The sequence below is a fragment of the Clinocottus analis genome, unplaced genomic scaffold (genome assembly GCF_023055335.1).
Source record: "Clinocottus analis isolate CAN_PGR_092001 unplaced genomic scaffold, fCliAna1.0.p SCAF_14, whole genome shotgun sequence".
NCBI lineage: Eukaryota > Metazoa > Chordata > Actinopteri > Perciformes > Cottidae > Clinocottus > Clinocottus analis.
This window is the reverse complement of record NW_027175865.1, coordinates 8127992-8152120: the sequence shown is the minus strand read 5'-3', so window position 1 is coordinate 8152120 and position 24129 is coordinate 8127992. Positions and strand designations below refer to the sequence as shown.

At 44.1% G+C, this 24129-nt stretch overlaps 1 protein-coding gene across 1 annotated transcript in view; it reads right to left on the bottom strand.

Annotated features, from left to right (window-relative positions):
- The window catches only part of pag1 (phosphoprotein membrane anchor with glycosphingolipid microdomains 1), a 43333-nt gene extending 21735 nt beyond the window's left edge, over positions 1-21598 (bottom strand). The window contains exon 1 of the mRNA XM_068576072.1: positions 21395-21598. The gene's annotated coding sequence lies outside the window, so the exon portion shown is untranslated. The remainder of the gene's footprint in view (positions 1-21394) is intronic.
- Positions 21599-24129: the final 2531 nt, after the last annotated feature.

Here is a 24129-nt window from a genome sequence, read left to right as displayed (position 1 = left end):
CTGTTCTCTGTCCCTCTCTGTTCTGCGTTCTTTCCTCTAATGTATTTCCCTGATCTCGGCCTTCCTCTGTCTGCCTGATCTAATCGGTCTGTTCTCCCTCCACCTCTCTCTCTCTTCATCCCCATGCCCTCAACCTCTTCTCTCACCTCTCTCCCCACCCCACAGACCCTCGTCCTTCTCCAGACCATAGCATATTCAACACGTCTGCTAGCCCATAAAGATATGGTAAAATATGGAGGCCTGCAGGGCTCAAAGGGCATTTCTACAATCAGAAACAGCAGTTGGGGGGCGGGGTGGGCGGTTGGTGTAGCCATGGGGGGTTTTAGCAGCCAAACATACATGGCAACCTCTATAAGAAATGAGGGGGGAGGGGTCGTGCTGCAAGACATGGCAACCCTCACAGGGCAATCTTCATATTTCTGGTTAGATCCGTCCAGCACACACGTCTGAGCAGCTCCGGAAGATTGCACTCGGTAGATACGGCTCTGCCTCCACCTTTTTCACAATTCCATTTGATTTCTCATTTCACAAACTGGAGCTTATTCCATTTTTCATGGCGGTAAGCAGGAAAGATGCTCATGAAGAAAAGGCTCTCTGTATCCGACAGGAGGAATCAAAACCAGCAGTATTTTTGGGGAGAATGTGCACAAGTCATTGGTTTTGTTTCCATCTTAAAGAAATAACATTTTTGGAAATATTTCAAGGCACTTTTAGGTTACTAAGTAAGACATTATATCTTGTTTGATTTATTTTGTACAAAATAACTAAGTGTAGAAACATCAAGTTGAGGTTTTTGGTTTTTGGAATAATTTTGGCCAGGTACAATGACTTCATGGAGTCGTGAGGTTTCCAGGTGGAGACACCATGAAGACACTGCACCCGGCCAAGAAACCGTCTGGCACGTTTACTTGTAAAACTACAACATGCCACTTTTATTCTTGGGTGTACAAATGAAAAAACAAGATATGACATGTTAACTAAGATTTAGAGTTGCTGGTAGGCTGCTTCAAACTAGCGGTTTAATCTGGTTTCTGCTCAACTAAGCTAGCTTTATATTTAGCGTACAGATGCAATAACACCATCAATCTTAACTAACTTTCAGAGGGTTCCTTCAGCTTAAGGCAAGTTAGATTAAAAGTTTTCCAAGATTTCTTTAATGGCACTTCAAATATTTTTAAGACTAAGTTAATAACTAAAACTAAAGAACAAATAATCGTGGAGACTAGGGTGACTGATCTGGGAATTATAGCCGTCTGATGGCGGGTGAACTTGGCAGCGATACGTTTCTGAAGTGTTGGGTGGAGGTTGTGTCCACCAGCGTCTTTGTGACATTTGCAACGAATAGTGCTTGAAGTGGCAGCATACAAAAAAAGTGAGGGAGCTTTGAAAAAAGATGCTGGGTGCGGCTATTTTTTCTCTTCCTTGGGGAACAATTGCAAACACAAATATGAGTGTTGATCGTGCCGCTGTCCTGACCGGCATGACGTTAATGCGAGAGGCATTCTGTAATAATTTTTAGATTTTCATTTTAGATTTCAACAATTTTTAAGACTAAGGGTGGTGGGGCAAACATGTAGAAGCAGAGGAACAGACAGGAGTGAAGGTGAGGCAAAAGTCCTTTACTAGGCAAAGTCACAAATCAAGGGAAAGACTGGGACTGAAAACTAACACTTGAAACCTAGATTGATGCAAACACATGGCGTATTACAAAGGAGACAATCTGGCAACTGACAAGGGGAAGATACACAGGGGAAGGCAAGCAACGAGGCACAGGTGGAAACAATGAGGGCGGGGCTTGCAATCACACTGGGAAAGGCACACGAGGAGGGAGGGGTCTGAAACGAGAACAGGTGAAGGGAATAAACAATCAGGAAACACTGGGGAGACACACATAGAATACCCAGGGTGTTACAGTAATAAGACCCTATTAATAGATGAATGAATTCAATGCAAAGACTTTGCAGTTGCTCTGCTTCTCAAGACACCAAACACTATAGATGTTCCTTTACAACCACCAATGGAAACAAAAACTACATAATCATGAGCCAAATCTCCCATTTCCACAAACGCCTGCTATATGTTCAAGAACTTCACAAACTCGATGGCCAAATTGTGTATAATGAATATATAAAACACAGCATAATGTCTATCTACAAAGAGGCAGTCGCAGTTAATGGGAGCGGCTCAGTGCGTCCCGAGGGAGCGCTGAAAACCAAATGAACCAACTGAATGTGCATCAGAGCAGCAAACAGAACGCCTGCTGGTGGCGGAAAATCTGCTGTCAGTCACACACACACATGGACACGATTATTCACGCACACACTCAGGAGTTTAGGAGCACAAACACAGCGAGGGAATGGACACGCACACACGGCCATCCGAATAAGACGAACCAATTAGCAGGCCAAGCGAAAGAATACCTTAAAGCACTTAGTGTGCAGGCGGCAGCAGAGAGGAACATGCAACTGAGACACCTTCACACTCTGACACCTTCCAGGAAGCTCATGTGGCCAGAGGCAAATCCATTCTGACACAGTGGGTGGATAATGTGGCAAGATGTGTGGAGGGAGCTGGGCAGATGCACTGATATTAAGGACACAGAGGAGGAGCCTTCGACATGATGTGTTCACAACCGGAACCAAGTCTGTTTGGGTGGTGGGTCAGATGTGTCAGTCTGAAGGGCAATAGTTTGCTTTCTCTGCTTTACCCTTTACCGGCTTGTATAAACACCACTGTGCAACACTCAGCAGACACACACACACACACACACACGTCTGTACTCTAACCTAACATACACTCTTCCAGAGTGCCCCTCAAAAATCAAGAGCAATTACGTTTACAGTATTTGTGAATTACCTCTCAATGCTCCTGACCGCAAACTCGTATTAGGCCATTAGCAGAGCCCCTGACATTTAACACACGCGCACACAACACACTCTCTACGCTGCTTTGACCCCTCGAGTGCGGCTGGTGGAGATTTTTCCCGTGGATATCACCCTGGGTGAAAAGTGTAATGCAACGTATGACATCATGTTAATGTCCTGTCGTTTTGGCTCAATCACTTAAGAACTTCCTGAGAGTCTATCAGCGTCATGTCAATGATTGTGGCTATCAGAGTAGACAGGATGCTGCTCGGTGTAGATGGCAAGGATTTTTCAAAGGAGGAAGTCAATCAAAGAGAAACAGACATGGTGTCTTTGAGAAGATGCTGAGTGAAGGAAACCACCTCTTGATCTTCAAAACATGTCACGCTCTCTATCACCTGTCCTTCCCGTCTTTCTCTGCTGTTTACAATCCAACAAAACATGAATATAATGTCAATTTTTAAGGAGTACTCTAGCTTGACTTGGCGTGATTGTTCCTTCTAAAGATTAAAGGGATATGAGCAACAAGTTTACTGTCAGCTGACCATGCAAGGAGCATGACCGTGTGAACAGAGCCAAAGAGGAGATTGCAGATTTTGCCACTAAGCTGCTTGGGCACAGAAATGACATCTGCAATCCCCTGACATCCCCCGGCAAATGTGTTGTGTACAATTCCCTAGAAATCTCCATCACAAGGCTGAGTTTGGGAAAATACACACAGTGAACACTTTTATGTACACAAACTGTTCAGGTACTCAGAGGACTCAGGATACAGAGCTGAGGGCTGCACAGGATGATGCATTTAGGGTCAAACCGTACACATGAGCATTCCATTCCCACTTTCGACTCCAACAGAAGTCCACTCAAGGTTAAAGAGTCCATCAGGATGTGTTTGTTTGTGAGGAGGCGGGAGTTCTTCCGGGGGTAAGCTCATGTGAGAGGACAGTTGCCAATTGTATTCCAGTGAGAAGTCTAAAAATATACCACACACACACACACATACAGAGACACACAGACGTACCTTCCCAGGCAAATAAGCGAGGATACAGAGGATAGAGAGCGGGATTCCCGTGAGGAATCAGTGGAATGTAAACAGACCACCCACACACGCACAAAATAACACCCTTTCAGAGTGTTTCATCAGAGGCCGTGAGACGGCGGCCTCATATGGAAAAAATTGCCCCAGAGAACAGTGCAGTTTATTGGGATTGTCCTCTTGGTTTACCCGTTCTGTCCTCACAACGTCCTCCAAAGAGCCCCATGAGAGGCAGCAGGAATGCAGCTGCATGCTGGGAAATCTGACAACCTTCACCCTTTTGTTTTGTACTGAACGTCCTGCGTGCAAAATCTCATGGAATTATGGGTAAAATATGACACAGCTGCACTGGAGACATTAGCATTTAAAGCTAAACTAGTTCTTAGCTTTAAATTCTCGCAAACGCACTCTCCTACACAATACTTTATTCTAATCCTATGGCGCGGATAAGTGACATCAGCCCTTCTACGGTTAATAAAACCTTCTGGGTCACTCACACACCGCAATTTTGAGTGTGTTTACGTGTTTGTATGTGTGCATGTGTGTGTGTGTGTGTGTGTGTATGTTTGTGTGCTCAGACACTGGCAGTACCCAATATGCACTGCAGCTGCTTTTAGACAACTATAATCACTTATAGAAGAGCTAAACTATGGGGTGTTGTGGACAATGGCATGGTGTTTTTAATAATGTACACTAAGTTGCCATCACTTTGTCGGCCAGATGTCGCCATTGTTGTGTTATTAGGCCTATGGCCCACATCACCAGCTGCTCTAGAAATCACTTTCTGGGTCGCTCAGGGATTACTGTATGGCTAGCGCCGCAGCACACAGTCCTGGGGGCCACAAATGGGTCAAACACTGCCTCCGCACAAACACTGAAGCACCCAGCAGTAACCTTGAGAGCGCGTTCCTGAGAGATCAGAAATCGACAAGGAGGCTCTTTGCACTTAATTAGTAGGAGCAAGTCTAGACGAGGGAAAGTAAACAGCAACTAATTTCCTGTGTTTTGGCTATTCCTAGCCTTGTCATGTAGTTGACCTTTACACTTAGCTTTGCAGTTAGCCTTCCTCCTGCATGTGGCTACCGCAGCTATTGTTCTGCTGACAGGCCACTAATAAACAGCTGCTTGCTGTGGCTAAACTACCCACAACTTCTGCAAATGAAGGCCCCTCTGAGTTTACAGTCGTCTAACTTAAAAAAGAAAAGAAAAGGGGATTCCCAGTGTTTGAAGTTGTATTCTTTCCTTGGCAGAAAGAAAGAAACTGTTCATTTCTGCTTTCAGGTTTACTGTGGGTTTTTGTGTGTGCCATGAAAACGCTGACACTTTAGAAAAACCTCAAGGGTATAGGAACAACAAAATACATGTGAGGAAATATTAAACAAAAGATCATAGCAAGCAGGAAAAGTGAAATGTCCTGAATGTAAAATACAAGTGACTCAAATAAAAGTAAATTTTTAAAAAATGACAACTTTCCTCATTTCTATAGTCACCCTTCTTGACAACTGTGTATATAGTATTATACTTTCCCCCAAACATCAATGAAATGGGGAGAAGAGAGAAAAGATGGTAGGATAAAAAACACACTTTATGGTTGTTATAATGGCCTAATATTCCACTGAGTGAGCATGAGCGTCCATTAAATCATCCAGACTGCAACAGTTAAAGAAAAAGTGTCTCCGAGAGCCCTTTCACGTGAAGATGCCAGAAGGTAAAGAAAGTCATAACGGATATTTGGAGGAGGGACAAAAAGCTAAAAGGGACCTCATCCTCTAAGATTTCTACAGGAAATGAAAGAGATAGAGTGGAAGTAGAAGAAAAGACATGAATTGACTGCTGAAGCACGACAAACTGCTTGGAGACTCAATTTAGCCCCCCCAAAAAATGCGCGATGCCTTTTAGAGGCTAAAAACAAGTTATTGAGCTGATGTTTGAAAAGCATCCATAGTCACAGAACATCATGTGTTTGTACAATTAGGAGCAACAACGGCGACCGGATGTGTGAAAAGGTGTGTTTGTGACATATGTTACAACCTGGACTCAAACCTGCAACACACATGCTGTTCATTAGTGCACTGACCCATGAAGAGGAAACTGCTGGCAGTGCAGCAGGATTACAGTCCTCCAGTGTTTGAGTGCAGCTTCATGGTACTGACATGACAGGGTGATCGACTTGGTCTCGGTGGCATTCGCCGGTAGTTTTTCACTGACAGAAGAAAAAAAATCAATGACACTTTCTGCTATAGACTGTTTTTATGGCATTTTATTTGGGATAGTTTTGATAGCAGAGAGGGTAGAAATATTAGAATAGGAAGTTTGTGTTTGGAGGTGATTATATTCGCATGTGGAGCTGAAGTTATTGGTCGATAGAAAATGATGTGAAAGTATCGAAAGTTGATAAATTAATTTAGTCTATTATTTGAGCTGGAATACCAAAGATCCACTGACTTCAGCTCCTCGAAAGTAGATTGATCCTGGCTTCATTGTGTTGTTTGATAGATAGATGACTTTTTGTGTTTTAGACTGTTGATCGCACAAGGCCAGTTGTCCACTTGAAATCTGGTAAAAATATGGGAATTTTATACTATTTCTGACCATTACAAAGAACAATTCATCGTTTGATCGAGAAAATATCTGGGCAGATGTCCCAATAATTCATTTTTTTTAGTAACATGATGCTTTACACCCCAACCACTAAGCCTTTGCATTATGGACTACTTTTTAAGTCATATGAAAAATGACAACTACTATTGAAAACAGCTCCTCAAACGTGAAGATGCTTAATATCATTAAGTATTGACTTCCATTTAACTGTCAGACGAAACATGCTATTTAAAAGGCATCCCTTTTGGCTTTGATGACTTATGGTGAACATCTGCCATTATGTTTCACTACATACACTAAATTATTAATTAAAAAGTAGATGAATAAATAATGAAATTAGTTGTAGCCTGGGGCGATCCTCTCCGCCCCGTCTGCCTGTTACTGGTGAGCGTCGCTCCTTTCCCTGCGGGTCCTGCAGGAGGGCGTGGCAGAGGGTCTTCAGTAAAAAAGGCCACTCCTCTTCAAAAGACACTCTTAGTTCTCTCTCCTTTTTGTTTTTTGGATGACATTATGGTTTGTGTTGTCGCACAATACAACATTTCACTCATCACACTGCCGATTCCACACGCGCTGTCACAGCGCTCTCTCAGGTTGTCTTTAAAGTGATGGATAATTTGTTCATTAGCGCGGTTGTCAGCATCTCCCTCTTTTGTCGTGGCCGCGCGGCTCGGTTTGTGACATTACTTTGTCTATCCGCAACAGATTCACGCTATCATGCGAGAGACAGTGTGTAACACGCATCTGTGCCAGAGTGTGCAAGAGTGAGCGTGTGTGTGTGTTTTGTAAAACAAACACTCAGGGATCAGAAAAGGCTTGTTAACATCCCTCCCGATGTTTGGAGGTCGTTCGCCCGCCCCAGGTCTTGTTATCACTCGACAGGCCGTGTCGCACCAAAACAGCGTGTCCCAATAATAGGCAGCAAAAGTGACAATGCATAGCGGCTCCCTCAGACACACTCAGGGACGCCTCGCTGGATTTAAAAGCACCTTGAAGTTTGGTGTAAGAGTGCCTGAGAGATGACACGTTCACACAAAGAGAACACAGACACATTACACATCGATTAACCCAGATGACTGGATGGATTTGTACATCACTGTGCTGTGTGTCTGGGGTATGTGTCTGGGGTGTGTGTCTGGGGTGTGTGTCTGTGGTGTGTGTCTGGGGCGTGTGTCTGGCCTTATGACAAGCTAATATAATGACTCACGTTCAAGCCTCACTGAGATGGTAAAGAGCATTTTGACAGTTAGTCAACTGTCGACATGTGCAGTTAGAAACCTGTGTTTACCCTTCCTCTCACTCCATTGTGTGTCTCTTACATGCTGCAGTTAGGGCAACGACATATTGTCATCTCATGTAAAGTAAATAATCATTTAAGTCCCGTCGACGCCCTTCTCTGCAGAGCTCAGCTGAGGAATGGCTCTTCGGTTCATCGACCAAATAACGTTTGGCGTTTATTGTAAAAGTTTCCCTGCGCTCTTTTGGTGCAATGTGATTTCATGTGAGCCTCGCAGGTAGACGTGACTGAAGCGGGACCAGCTGTTGTGAATGTCACAGCAGCGAGTTAGAGGCCGGAACTGAGCGATGAACATACAGCACAGAGTCTCTCTCACTCTTCAACACACACACATACACACACACACGCACACGCACACACACAATGTAGAGAGAAAGTTTTGTGTATGTGTGTGGGTCTGAGTCCTCCTGCTCATTCATTGTAATTCTCCCATAATCCTTTACTTACTGCGAAATGACACAGCTGCCAGACATATCCTCTTTGTTGGCGCCGCAGACCTCCACTCCTTTCCCCTCTCTCTTTTCCCCCCGCTCTCTCTCTCTCTTTTCTTCACATTCCTTCAAACAACATCCATCCCAATATCAGCATGAGTATGTATGCAATAGTAATAAAAAAGGAAACAGTCTATTAGAAGGATGCCAACACACACATTCATCACTGTGACTCGATAATTGTGAACCAACAAACTCCATTCATAATGTACAATCTGCTAAATTGTGACAGAATAGAAATCACTGAGTTTGTTTGTACGGTAGGAAGAAGATGGAAAAAAAATACATTATGCAGACAAATATTCACAAGCACACAAACTATGCTTCCTAATCCCCGAATGGTTTGGAATTAGACGTGTTCGTGTAAACTCACGAACACATCTGAACCTCATTGATAAAGCAATAGATCCTCAGGCTTCTCCGGGTGCAACATGAAGGGGAGGATGATGAGGGGAAAAAATTGCAGTAAATCAGGATACGGAGCGCCCACATGCCGAGCTGGCACTTTGGGGATGGCAGTCTGTCCATCCATCCCCTAGAAACCCTGTAACCAGGGGCGACAGGGCCTTGACGATGCACAGACCGAACAGAACTCAGTGTTTCTCCATTCGCTTGTTGCCAAGAGGCTGATAATGCAGAGCTTTCAGACGTGCACACACGCAGGGACGGGCACACACGGATATAGAAAACACTTGTGGCTGCATGAAAACACACTATGATGACATAAACGTGTGCTGCAGGGGCATGCGTGCTGTCGCAATTAAAAATGGAAAGAGTCACTGACGTTAATGATGAGCACAAGCCTGTACACACAGAGACAAACGCTCTTTCCTCTGCGCTATGAACCAAACAATTGAGTTACTGAGACAGTCAATATGTTCCCTCAGATTGAGGAAAGACAAAGCGATGCTGTAACACTATCTGTGCAATTCATCATCCGCTAATTCAGAAAGACTGTCGAGGGCCAAAAGACACAGCGTGAAGTGCACACGTCTGTTCGCGCGTTGAGGAGTCTTCGCAGTTTTGCTCCACAAAACGAGGTTTTCACGACGAGCACGACGCCGACTCGCATTCCTCGGCGCTGGGTTCTGCTTTCCCGCGCAAATTCTTGTTGACTGAAACTGTGCACGCTCGGCCGCCACTGTCAAGTTTGTGAAGCGCGAGCGTGCCAACGCTGCTCAGTATGATGAGCGCGGCTGCGCGTTCACCTCCAGCCATCAGCGGATGCAAGATGACGGCGCAGAAACAAGTGCTTGAAGGAAAAGCGCAGAGATCAGAGCAAACGGGATGTGAAGTTTCTGGAACAGCAGCGGTATTGTTGGGAGAGCACCACGGGGGGTGAGGAGGGAGGGAGGGCGGCTGGGGGGAGCTTTAGGTTACAATCTCTGTGTAGCTGGTGTATACTGATGCAATACAGAAAAAGCACAGTACTCATCTGCACACATTCACATACACACACTCTTGTGTTCAAGAATCACACATTCTGCAGAACTTTTCAATCTCTGGTGGTCTGTGTGTCGGTGTCGGCAGAGTTTGTGTTGCTTAAGTTAGCCAATCTGTGAGTATTGTGTGTGTGTGTGTGTGTGTGTGTGTGTGTGTGTGAGTATTGTGTGTGTGTGTGTGTGTGTGTAACAATGCAGAGTCATTAGCAGTGTTTCTTTCAGCGTACAGCATGCTTAATGAGCGGGCCCAGCCACGCCGTCTGAATGATTAGTTACCGCGAAGGCTGAGCGCCAACACAATGTGTGCTAAAGGACGGGGGTTCGTACATTTGATTTATTTTGAATCATCTTAGTTCTCAGTCTGTGTGTCATGAGAAACCCCCCTTTACATTGTGCAAATTGCACACAAAAAAAGCAACATTTCCTGGTAGACAAAATCAATGAGAGCTGAAAACTAACAGAGCCAGAGATCTGTATTCAACAGCCAAACCCCACACGCTTTGTTTTTTTAGGAGGCATTGTGTGGCCGAGATGAGCCTAAAAATAACCTTCATAACGTGGTTGAAAAGAAGCAAATCCCCCAGCCTCATTTGTTGCTCTGAGTCAGGCTTTTTAATTTACCGCTTTACGACCGGGTGTGTGTTTATTGCCAGGAGTCAGTGTATATATGTGTGTGTATATGTGTGTGTGTGTGTGTGTGTGTGTGTGTGTGTGTGTGTGTGTGTGTGTGTGTGTGTGTGTGTGTGTGTGTGTATGTTGCTTGTGCGAGGATGGGAAAAGAGAGAACTAACAAATAAGATACCGAGGGAGCTGCTGTGGCGTTCCCCCAGCCTGCGACTCCGGCTTCAGCCCTGTAGTCTGTTTTTATCAAACACTACAAAGGGAGACTGAATATGTTCCTCTTCATTGTGAGATAGAAACAGGCGTCATCGGACCATCTTTTATTGTCACTGACAACTTTAGACAGAACAATTCTCTCGACATTTATTTAAAAATGGTTCCCACTTCTCCATATATATAATATATATAGCAGTATCTAACTAAATATCTTTGGGTTTTGGTACTTTTCATTTTTCTTTGTTCACCAACTTGACATTTTATAGCCAAACGTATAGATCAAGAAAATGAGCTGCAGGTTAATCTATTACACAAACAAAGAGTTGGTTGCAGCGATAGCGGATAAGAGATGTCTTCTAATTAGGACTTAACACAGAACAGCTGGTGGGAATTGGTTTTGCAAGTGTTCATAAAAACAAAGTATTGGACAATTAAATATTTTGATGTGATGATGCACTAGATGAAATTGTCATCGGAGCAAAGGATATTATTACAATTCATCCTCAGGGGGACATGAACGTTAGTACCAATTTTGTTGGCAATTCATCTAATTGCTTTTAAGACATCTCGCTGAAGGGAGGCCGTTAGATTTCATTGTTTTGGATCTGAGTGCTTTGAATGTTATGTCTGCCATGTCCGGCAAATCCGCATCAAGTATGTTTGATTACAACTTGGATTTCCTGCCACTTCCCCGTCCGTCTGAGAGTCGTCATTGGCTCAATTCCCTGTTCTCTTGTGTCTTTCCCTGTCCTCCATCCTTACTCCGCTGGGTTCATTCCTGGATGAACCTCCACCTAAAGTACAGCCTTTGATCTTGTTTATCCGCGATCCCCCTCACATTCTCCGAGGATGGCTTCATGTCTGGATTTTGGCTTCACGTCTCCTCTTTTGTACAAAGAATGTTTGCAGTTGATTATAAAAAAAAAAAAAAGTGTCCCGGAGAGTTAACGCACTCTGTTACAAATTAGTCATTTATCGCATGCTTCACCCTCAACAGTCGAAAGAACATACTGGAAAGCACTTTTCTTCACTTTGCTACACAGGGTTCCACTTTTTTTCTCCCCTGTCCTTTCGTCTCCTATTTTCCACTTTGTGTCTCCTTGCTCCTCTTTTCATCTTCACCCCCTCCCTCACTTCTAATCCTCTTTTTTCTTCCACTCCACTCTCCCTTCCCATCAGTTCCTCTCCTCGGTCCCTCAGTGTTCGCAGAAAGCTCAGGGCTCTGGCTCCGGTTCAAACCCTTTTCATGTCGCCGTTCACTGCAGCTCAGCAGAGCACCCTACTGTGGTGGGTCTCTTCGCCTGTGAAGCTCACATCTAGCTCTGTAAAAAGGTTTCTCCCTCTCTCTCTGAAAAGGTAAACCGCTTTCATCTTCCCCTGTCTCTTTTTCTTCCTCTCGTCAAAACTCGTCTCGCTTTCTGAAGAAAAGGTGCTGCTTTCGCAAGCTTTGTAGGCATTTTTCAAAAGTGCCAAATCCCTGGGCCATGATGTGTGTGCTGTCGTCAACCTCGCTGAGCTGCGTGAAGAAAGATGACACAAGTCAAACATAATCATTTGACAAAGTTGAGTGCAAACACAGAAGTCGGGGTTCAAGCAGCGCCACTGAAGACTGTTTAGTCCAGAACCCAGACATGTTCAGGTTATGTAGAAAACAAAGAGGAGCAGCAATCCTCGCGTGTGACTGGATCACATAACCGTTTACTTTATGTAAAAAGGCTGCAGAACAAAAAATCGCATTATGAATAAAAATGAATAACTTATTCAGTATAAATGACTCTCAACATTTATAACTGCAGTACTGCCAAAACAAAATACAAAATGAACAACTATGGGTGATGAAGGGGATTTTTTTCACAGTGTCGTCATTAATAAAGAAATTAGTTACATGAACTCTTTGTACAAATCAGAGTCCTTCTTCAAGGCCGCATTTTGAAACACATTTTAGTTGATACAAAAAAAAGACGGAGGTTTGATACACAGCTCCTCTATCTGTACAAATAAACTAAAATGATCATTTAAATAGTTTTTTCAACAAATAAAAGAGTACATTGTCCCATTTTGTTGGTGGTCAGCATGGAGGGAAACTAACTGTTCATGAGGGAATCTAAAAAAAAACATCAGGGACCAACTGTCCAGGAACTGAACGGCCCCTAACGTCCCTAAACAATCAACTCTTTGTTCTTCCTCTTGGCTCCAACATCTTTTCCCCAATTCTATTTACTCACTCATTCCCAATTCTCTCTGTCTAATCCTCTGTATGTCTCCCTCTTCGCTTTCCGCCCTTTACGTGTCCACGTTGCCATTGTCTGCTCCTGGAGAGTGAGGGATATATACCAGCAGCCAGCAGAGGCAAACAACCGGCCTATTCAAAGATCTCAGCAGTGACAGAGATGGAGGAAGGGAGGAGGAGGAGGAGGAGGATGGAGCGGGAGAAAACCGAAAGAGACGGAGAGCAAACACCCTGGATGACTTGTAGATATCAGTCACCGGTCATTTCGGGAAACACACAATATGTGTCAACAACCCAAATGGCTACATATTCTCATGTTGCACATTCAGAGTCACACAAACAAGCGTGTGTGTGTTTGTGTATCTGTCTCGCGTAGTCTGATCCACTCACACATCAAGCCCCAAAGTCCATTAACAAATACTGTCCCTGAAGTAAACAGTAATTTGCAATCAGGCTAAAGGCTACTCTGTATAGAGTAAAATGGATAAAACCAGAGCTCGTTTCCTCTGTGCCAGCCATAAGGGCTTCAAGCCGGCGCGCAGGAATCTAAACTGATCAATTCCTCTATCGCTAACGTTAAAGTGTGTTCGAAACGAGTTCTGCAAAGAACTGAAAAGACGGAGAAATAGGAAGTTACTTTATCTTTCATTGTTTTAGAATCGTTGACAGATTTGCTGGTTCCTCTTTGACGGAGAGTTCAACACAACGACTTCGTCATTAGTGGCCTCAAAAATATCCCTCACCTGTTTCATTCAGCCGGGAGGTGTCCTCCATAATCAAACAACAAAGACAAGATATTTTAGACATCCTTACTTCTCTCAAGGCTCATCATCCATAAGAAGACCAAGCCAAAAACCAACGTGGGCCCCTGGAGATATTTCACCTCATTCCCCACATTTCTCTCTTTTCTCACCTGTCTGTTCCTTGCCTTCTCTCACCTCCATTACTACAATGATGAGTGCAAAGACCTTGGGGAAAGCATCTTGAAAAGGCCGGCCGTGTTCTTTCTGCCTCGTGCTATTGCATTTTATCAGAGTGAACACATAGCAGAGCACGTACCCACACCTTGTTTGTCTAACAGCTTATATTAATACGCCAGTGCCCGTAAAGATAACGGGGGCATTTCCTATTATGAGCCTGCTTGGGAAAAGGGAAGAGGGAGGTACACTTTAATTGTAAGCAGGACAGACTGTCTTTGTGTGTGTGTGTGTGTGTGTGTGTGTGTGTGTGTGTGTGTGTGTGTGTGTGTGTGAGTGTGTGTACTCTGCTCTAGATCAATGCCAGTGGCAAGGATGTAGGACAAAGAAAGTAGAAAGTAAGAAAGAGAGAAGCGGGCAAGAGAGTGTAAGGGGAAGGCGTAGAGGAGAGATGAGTGATGAATAAAGAGCGTGGAATGGAAAGGGGACAAATAGAAGGGAGATGTGAATAAGTCAAACATGGTGACAGGCGGTTAGAGGGGACGAGGATAGCAATGTAAGGAAAGATGAAGAGCGGGGCGGAGGGCGGAGGAAAATAAGGAGACAATATGGGATAAACCACAGAGTAGGGCCGAAGACACAAAGAAAGTAAAAGGAGAATGTTCCCAAACTGACAGACAGAAAGAGAGAGATGGAAGATGACAGTATGTCAGCACGAGGTTGTTGGTAATGGATGGAAGCCAATGGATGGCCGTCTCAGCCTTCATCTGCAAAGAGACAGAGCACATCACCTGATACGTGCATGGACCCAGTGGCTGGCCTTTACGGCCATTTTAATCTGGCACGGCATTTACATAAACACACAACACACACACACTTCCCGGGATGCATGTTCGACAAATGCTAACTGCACACACATACACACACACACACACAAACAGACAGACGTCAGAAAACCAACCAACAATCGACTCTTTGTCTTGTCATCGCGTCCCCAATGACCCTCATTCAGCTCCAGTTATAAATTGCCCATGAACAGATATTCCATTTCTCCCCAAACACATGATGTCTAACATCTGACCCCATAAACACATGATGACCTTTTTAACAGTGACAGAACACTGCCTTATTGTAGTGCACATTTCTCACATTGCAAAAAACAAAAGTGTATGTTGCAAAAATGATTTCTTGCTCGCCACTTTCACAAAGTTGTTTTTGCAGGGCAACGGGAAAAAAAGCGCAGACATAGATAAAGACAAGGACAAAGGCTTGCTTGTGGATGCAGAGGGCCACACAGGTGAGTTCAACACAGAGGTGGACCGAAGAAAAAACACACACAGGTTGATATTTTTCTCAAAAAGACAAAACACAAAAAGGCTGCGCAGAATACCCCAGAAAAAAAGAGGCTCGGTAAAAGAACACAGGCCTTTCTGTGTGTGTGTGTGTGTGCATGTGTGTGTGTGTGTGTGTGTGTGTGCCCGTGTCAGTGTGTGTGTGTGCGTGCGCGTGTGTGCGTCCTCCCTGCAGTGCTTTCGCCAGCAGAGTGTGAGATGAGGATCCTCCCCTCGGGTGACATTATAGCGTCCCTGCAGTGTGTGTGACTATGTGTGTGTGTGTGTGTGTGTGTAGGTCTGCTGCATCAGCAGCACTTTACACCGAGGAGAAGGGACTGCCTGTGCACACTCGGTTCACTCACCCACGTGTACTGTTCATCGCCTTGCCTCACCTCACCCCTCCACACGCGCAACGCGCTGGTGATCACTTGGCCGCCGCAAGTTTACAGCTTGTTCATACGTGACACGCGCGTGCCACATTTTCAGCCACTGAAAGGTGTTTCAAGTGTCATTTGTGGTGTTTATCACAAATAAAACCCACACGTCCCACAGAGGATGTGGCTACTTGTCCCCTCCCAGCACTTGGCATCCCTTCATTTGACTCGAAGAGCAAAAAGCAACAATCACAGCTCACGCTAGAGATGAATAGGCACGCCAACACAAGAATAGAGATGTGTGGGCAAACGTTAAATGTTTTTAACGTTTGCCCACGTTTGCCCACACCAGAACGCAAGTCAATACGCCCGTTTGCTTTCTTTGCTGAGACTCAAAACGGAGCTCCAGCCTGAAGACAGGATTTCTTCACGCTGGTAAGACTTAGCTACCTTTGGACAGACGACAGGCTTCATTCTCCTCCCTGTTTACTTTCTTTATGCTATGCTAAGCTAAGCTAACTGCCTCTTGGCTGAAGCTTTGTATTTAGCGTACAGACATAAGTGTGGCATCAATCAACTCTCAGCATGAATGCCAAGAAGTGAAAATATTCCCCAATATCTGGTCACTAAAGAATGAATTGACCATGGAAATAGTAACTTGATGGACAACAATCCCAACTCAGAGAGTCTGGCTGGCTTTTTATGTCAAGATCCATCTTCATGACAACTGAACAAACTCCGAAGAGCTTTAATCTCTTCCTCCATCAGAAGACAAAAAAAAAGTGCACCAGAACGCAAGTCATTTCAAATTCCTCAAACTCGGTCCTCTCTCCTCTTACATCAGTGGGTGAATACATAACAACTTGCGTTACCCACAATCCTGAGAAGAGGGACTCTGATTTCCCATTAGAGCTTCCCTGAGGCAATCTCAGTTAATCGCATCCGCAGTGTTTACTTGCCTCGAACACGCCACACTCTCCCTCCCTCCCTCCCTCCCTCTCAGCAGCACAGAGGTGAGGTTTGTCTCTGTGCTCTCGCAGAGAAAGTCAGGACACAAGAGAAACTGCAGAATAGTCAAACACAAGCTGAAACACCCTTTTATCCTCGGGAAAATTTGCTCAAGCCAAGTAGTTCCTTCTACACGACTTGCTGCAGTGAACATGAACGGAGTTTATGAGCGATTATTTCGCTTCATAGTGAACATTGGACCCATTTCTTCACAAGCCGCGCATCGTCCGAACATTCGGACACTGAGATGACATTCATTCAGACAGACAAATCCTTGAAACCTTTCTCAAACACAGCAACACACTCTCACAGGATCAGGCAGGATTTAAAACACTGTACGTCAAGACAAACCAGTCTGGAGTTAATAATGTGTGACACACACACACACGTGTTATGTGGCATTCCTCTGTTTGGTGTGCGGTATGCGGTCAGCTGTTTCTTGTTTCAAAGGTGTTGCCTGCCTCTCCTTACTAGAAGTGAAACATTTAGAAATAAACACACACACACACACACATACACAAGGTTGAAATAAATGTCATGGATCTGACAAACTCTCCTAATATTGGATCACGTTTATTTATTAACCTAAATGATGAACGTGGTTAATCCTGACTACAAATTTCCCGACTGGATGATATACCTCATCTTAAGAAGGGTTGAATCATGGTGCAAAGATTTGATCCATCAGTAATAAAACCTGAGTAATATTTAACATTTCAACTAAGCGGAACATGCGGTACTTCCTCTGCTTTGAATAAGCTGCTCAGAACATTTCCTGATCTGACTAAGGTGTGAAAACAACAGTGTTTGTTTCAAAAATGTGCCGCTTTTACTGTGGGAATTTGCATTTCTGCGTCAAACACAGCAGATCTGTAAAGCACCTTTGAAGATTGTGTACTTGTGAAGAAGAGACACTCTTGGTGCTGTAATAACTACCTCAAATGGGATTTCAAAACGCATCACAAGTGCCCTTTACGCTGCACAGAACAAATGAGAAATCAATCCTGCGGCGGTCGAAGAGGCCGAGCGAAGCACCAGCACCCAACTGATGCACTGGGGATCAATATCCCCTTTTTATCTTGTATTTTATTCTCTTCATCTGTCCAACCATTCATCTGATAACTTTCCCCCCGCACCCCACACACACTACTTTATTGGCTGACTAAATTCTCTAATCTTTACAAGCAGATGAGACGAGACATTTTCAACAAGTTCCATTAATTTGGCGTGAAGAAGAAGTTCAAGATCATTTCTCCACCATCAGCTCGTTCTCCTTCTTTCTCAAATGACAGACCTCATCTAGCAAAACATGCAGATTCAGGATAGTGGATGAATGAGCATCCCTCCATGCAGTCGCAGTAAATGACAGGGCTCAAGCTAAAAGATGCCGAAACACACTCGTGATCAAAACCTCAAATCTTACCAAAATATTCACCACGGACTTGTTACGTTGCCAAAGTGCTTTGATTATACAATGTTGGCTTTCATGCAGGGTTGGGATCGGACACCTAAACCATGTCAGCTTAATCCACAAAGCTGCGTGTATTTAATGTTATTTGCAAAGTTCATAAGCAGCTAACACGTATCAGCACACAGAGGCATCCCTCGGCCCCAGTGTGATGGCGGCTGAACGGCCTGAAGCGTTCCCTCTTTCTTAGCCCGAACCTCACATGAAAACCCACTCTCTCCACGAGTTAAAAAACAACTATGCAAGTTCGCTGTTTAGACCACAGTGAACGCCATAAAACATATAAATTCAATTCTGTGTAAATCCCATCTTGGCGAGCACAGAGGGAACTCGATCTGAAAGGAAAATAATGACATTCAGCTCTTCTGTTTTGCTCTGTTCCAGATCAATGAAAGAAAAAAAAAAAGCTTTCTAACAACAGCACGTAACAATGCTTTCCATTTTGATAACAGAATCCCGCTTGACATTTAACAGCCGTTCTTTGGTTGTCACATCAACACACAGATATTTCCTCCTGACTCAACCCTCAGCCTAATTCTCCTCGCGTGTGTCTCAGATGGACATCGTGTGCAGGGCGTGCAGGGCGTGCAGGGCGTGCAGGGCGTGCAGGGCGTGCAGGGCGTGCAGGGCGTGCAGGGCCGAACGCGCCCCGGTTTGCCTACCAATGACGGCGCTGGGGTTCCTGCTTGTTAAAGCCTAAGTGAGTGTGAAATGTGTGTAGTCTGTCTAATGACATCTTGACAGCCTATGATGAAACTCTACTTTCACAGCATTCAGAGTGTGATTATCCTCAGGACCGTCGGGCCCTCAGCAGCATCACTGTGGTCTCCATCAGTCCAGACACATTAGGACCAGTTAATGAGGGCAGAAAATACAGACAGATGTTCAGCCCCTCCTGAGTAGGGAACACTTCTGGGCATGCAAATGACTTTATTTTAAGTAATGTTACCACTAGTTGCTATGACTCATATCCTACACATCGAGAATTGAACGGGCCTGCTGATGTTAATAATTGAAATAGTTTTACTTAAATGTGTCTTAAAAGCAACTGAAAAAAACAATTGACGGGAATGGTTTGATACCATTCCTACATCTGTACGTTTAATGTGAAACGAGGAGATGGTTATTAGCTTGAGACGATCTCGTATCAGGTAGGAATGCGTGGATCCAACTCTGTAAGCAACAACGACACTGATACCTATACCCGGGCTTTCGGTATTAAAATACTAAATCATACACTTTTATACAAACTTTAAAAAGGCATTTCACCGTTTGGCTCAATATCAGTATCAATGCATCCCAAGTGGAACAGGTGATGGTAACAACCAAAAAGCAACTGATTATTAGTTTGTAATAAAACACAATTCAAACATATCAGCGGCGCTTTCAGATTCATCTGCAGCCGGAGGCTGGGCCCTCCTTTCCAAGCTGGATGGGGAAATGTTTGGACAGCTCCAGTGTGATCCTTTCAATTAAAGGCTGTGTGAACAAAAGGCTGTGCTCTCCTTAGACTTGAACTGGTGCAGTTTGGTAAAGTCCCCTTTTGCTCCTCACTCTTGTCCTCTCTTAGGTGCAACAGCTGCACATACCCGGCCCGGTCTCCATCCAAATACCAGCAATTGCAGCACGCTGTGAACGCGCTGAGGATAAAACTGTCACAAAGCATTTGTCTTGCTGCTGTCCTCTCGTATTTGCCGCCACACGGTCAACTGCTTTGAGAGTAGCAGAGATCTAGTCATACGCAGACATCCAGCTTTGTGTCTTCGACGTGTTTATACGCTGCACACGGCTGCCATCAATACAATGTCATGAAAACCAGCCCAAGTAGAACACGAAGGAAGGACGAGCATTTTGGGAACACTCATTTTAGGCTCGGGTACAGATTTACTATTCATAAACAGGACTGCTGCCAGATTCGGCAGAGCAGCGGTTATATGCTCACCATGCTCCTATGGAGATGTCGGGGAAATACCGAGTTCATTAATGTTTAGCGTATAACACAAGGAAGTGAAGCGAAAGCAAAGGGGAGCTAAAAATAAAGTGCAAATTGTGTTTGCTGAAGCAAACGTCAACTTCTGTGACAGTCGGCTGCTGGGCGAATGGCCTGCAAACAGCTCCTATGCAACAACTGAACAAATCAACACAGGCCGCAGGAGGGGGGTTCTATTGGCGGCATTTGGCTCTGTGTGTGTGTGTGTGTGTGTGTGTGTGTGTGTGTGTGTGTGTGTGTGTGTGTGTGTGTGTGTGTGTGTAGTGGGGGATTCGAGGATAACTGACAGAGTGTGAAAAAGAGTGTTTATTTATTCAGGCGAAAATTCAGATTTTCAGTTATAGAGAAGGATGTAGGGGTGTGTGTGTGTGTGTGTGTGTGTGTGTGTGTGTGTGTGTGTGTGTGTGTGTGTGTGTGTGTGTGTCTGCCTCATCAAACCTCACATATGCACATATACAGTATCTGTGTGTTTGTTCACGCAAGCTCTATAGGAAAAGGAGAGGCCATGTTCTTGTCAGTGAGGACGAGGCCTGTCTGAGGTTACCCAGAGGGCTGAGCAACATCCACGACAAGCCATACAGTTTATGGAACGATGTGTCTGTGTGCACGCATAACTTCAACCAGTAAATCTGTCAACATTGGGGAAGTTGACAGGCGTCTCAAAAACAAGTACAGGCGTATCTCGCTGTCGTGAAAATTAAATAGTTCCCCACAAATGTTGGTTAGCCTTCAAAAATAACACACAAAGAAGACATGCCAAACCATAACTGATTTCCTGTTTGAATACAGATTCTGATCCTGCAATACAGCCATGCACACAGACACATTGTAGACCAGGAGGCACACAAGAGGGAGAACAAAAGGCATGTAACCTTAATCCATATCAAATGTGAAGATAGCACCATGGGTGGTAATAGTAACGTTGTAAACAATTACTTCTTCAAACATAACCCTAATGCAGCAGCCTATCGGAGATTGTAAAATGGACAGGAGGCTTCACTACACACTGCAAGCCTGTTTTAATAAACGAGACCAAATGAAGAACTCAGAGGAGAGACAGTTGCCCTCGCAGCATCAGCATCCACGCTCTGTCCGACGTGAGCAGGAAACACGGAGTGTGTGTGTGAGTGTGTGTTTGTGTGTGTGCGTGTAGTTGAAGGCAACAAGTCTCTGCTGCTGCAGCTTGACAGTCTCCGCTGTCCTCGCGTTTGGATTCACTGCGAGCAGCGAGTCTGCCGCAGTCACAACTACAGCGCACTGTCTGTCAGTGAAGTTTACCGACGCGTCCCTCCACACACAGACACAAACACACACACACACACACACACACACACACACACACACATACACACATACATACATACATACATACATACATACATACACACACACACGTACACACACGTCATATATTCCCAGACCAGTTGCAGCAGTGATGTGAAACATAATCAACAACGAGATCACAACTTTTACACGGAGGCGCGGAGATATTAAAACAAGCGGCTCACCAGAGAAAGACGGCTATCCAGGCAGAAAACAACAAATCTGCGTTCAGCGGCTGGTTGTGCAGAAAAGTGTCTGGGCTTGTTTCGTGCGCGTGTGTCCTCCGTCTAAAGCTTCCGGTGCAGCGTTCGCGACGCGGGGCTGAAGATGTACACAAACGGCGCTGCGCACATTTCTCTGGACGTGAGAGACGCGGAGCTGTTCATTTCAGTCTGCCCCGCTGCGAGAGCTCCGCCAGGCAGCAGGACGCTGGTGGGAGGAGGAGTGCTGGAGAGAGCGCTGCCGCGGCGCGAAGCATTGTGGGACATGTAGTTCCTCGGTACTGAAGGCTCCCTTGCTGATAGCTTGCTCTTATTGTACATGTGCGCATGTTATATATAATAAACATGATCAATATTTTTAAAAAGAAATTAAAGAAAATTAAAATTAAAATACAATAAAGAGACAAAAAAATATACAATGTTAAATAGACTAAGACTATGGTCATGGTGTTTGGCAAAAACCTGGGATCTGAGGGTGTTGTATGTTGTGGCCTACAGATTATAAAGCCTCTCAAGGCTCATGGGATTTAAGATTTGATGCTACAGTATATTTAGAAAATGGACTTGAGTGTTTTTAACAAACTTCTTAACTGTTCATGTTTGGTATAGGCTCCTAATCACTAAAATATCATATACAACTTTCTCGTGTTTTCTTTGTCTTATGCCCAGCATACATTTTAAACATGAACATATTACCATGAGAAATGTTTCTACTTTATTTTTACTATTGTTATGCTAACATGATTTATGAGTAACGCGTTTAGTTATATTTCACATGTGGAAAGAATCATAAAAAGAGTTTGAATCACAGTCGAAGATACCGTGAATGTGTGTTCTTCACACTGCTGCGGTCACCCGAGGACATCTGGGAGCTCCTTAGGGACACATAACTTGATGGTGACTGCTGTAATGAATACAATGCTACCAGCATACTTGCTACTTGCTCATTATTGGTCTCGAGGGAGAAATACCTTTTCTCCAGCAGTAATTGCACTGCTATTTTCTGATAAACCGCTGGTGTTCTCACATACATTTCCAATTCATCAGAATATCACAGCTTCTATTCCTTGTATTCAGACCTCATAGGGTATGTATTCAACCTAAAGTGTGGATAATTTATATATCTGAACTGAACTCTTACTGCGCTGTGACATATTAAACCATATTATCCAGCAATAAAACAATGGCAACCTTATGCCAAGATTGAGGCAACACCAGGGCCCCCTTGTCAGATCATTTCACAATGTAAAGGACAGTTCATGAGTTATTATTGTGCTCATGCGGAGGACTGGATAAATGAAATACTGCACCAACACAATACCTCTTTTCTTTCAGGTCAAACATCCTCTTGAGCATTCATTGTTTCTGAGCGCTCTCTCCCCCACTTTCTTATTGCCGGACTTACAGTAAAACTTAATTAGTATCTGTGTGTGTGTGTGTGTGTGTGTGTGTGTGTGTGTGTGTGTGTGTGTGTGTGTGTGTGTGTGTGTGTGTGTGTGTATGGGCGTGGGGAGTGCATAGGAAATGCTTCTGCTTCTCAGTAGCCGTGTGTCTAAATTTAGAGCCCGGTGCCTCCACTGTCCAACTGTCACAGGCTCCGTCGGACTGTCGGCCACTCAGGAAAGAGACTTAAGGCGTAAAGCTCGGGTGGGCTGATCTGAGAATAACACATTTGTTCTACACACACCCTGAAAACAGTGTGGCTATAAATACAGAGCAGCTATACTGAAAAGAGGTGAAGGAAGTTCAAATTCAATGCAAATGTTCTTTTGAAAAGGGGGAAATGGTGTGATATGCAATTTTTTGTCCTCTCATTTTTAGACACTGAAAACTAACAGTTTTAATATATATTTACAGAATTTTTTTTAGTTTTTATAACATTTTTTTTGTTTTTTTAAACACTTATTTCACTATAGCAATTCATGCCATGATTAAATTTAACTTAAGTGCTAACACAGTCAACATTTAAATGCATTTCCATTTCTGACATCTTTTTACCTGACAGACTTTTGACCTTTTTTCATCTGCTGAGTGCAGGAAACCGCAGTAGCTAGAGACCATTTCCCATCCTCCCTGTCTATTTGATTAGAAGATGTGTCTGTTTGATTGTCGATTTGGAGTGGAGCGCCTCCTTTATTGACTTAATGCAGTCACAGACCCCCCACCCGTCCTCTCCTAACATAATTCTGCACTGTGACATCATTTGTCAGTTGATTACAAGACAAGGAGCCACAGTGGGTTTTCTTGGGAGTTTGCAAATGAGCTTTGTCACATTGTTGTGAACAAGACAGTGCTGTTCTCATACTGCTAATGTTTTTAAAGGTTGATAATATTACTTCAGTGGGTGTTATTTAACAATTACTGTTGGCTTAGATAGACACATGCCATTATCGGAGAGGGCAGGAATGTGGTTGTACATCATTGACACCTGCAGAATACCCAGTTGTTGACCAAAACACTGGGTTTCTGCATATTGGATATATATTTACACATAAGGTATGCATCATTACCAACCATAAATGTCATGCCTCACACAGTACAATATGCAAATCAAATGTTGTCACTTTTTTTAATTGTAAGGAAGATTTTTTTAATCAATTTCCCTGTCAACTGCAGGTCGCTGTGTAGTTATTTATCGTCTTGCGCCCTCTAGCGGTCCGCGTGAGCAGCACCAGTCTCTGCCGAGGTTAGAGGTCACA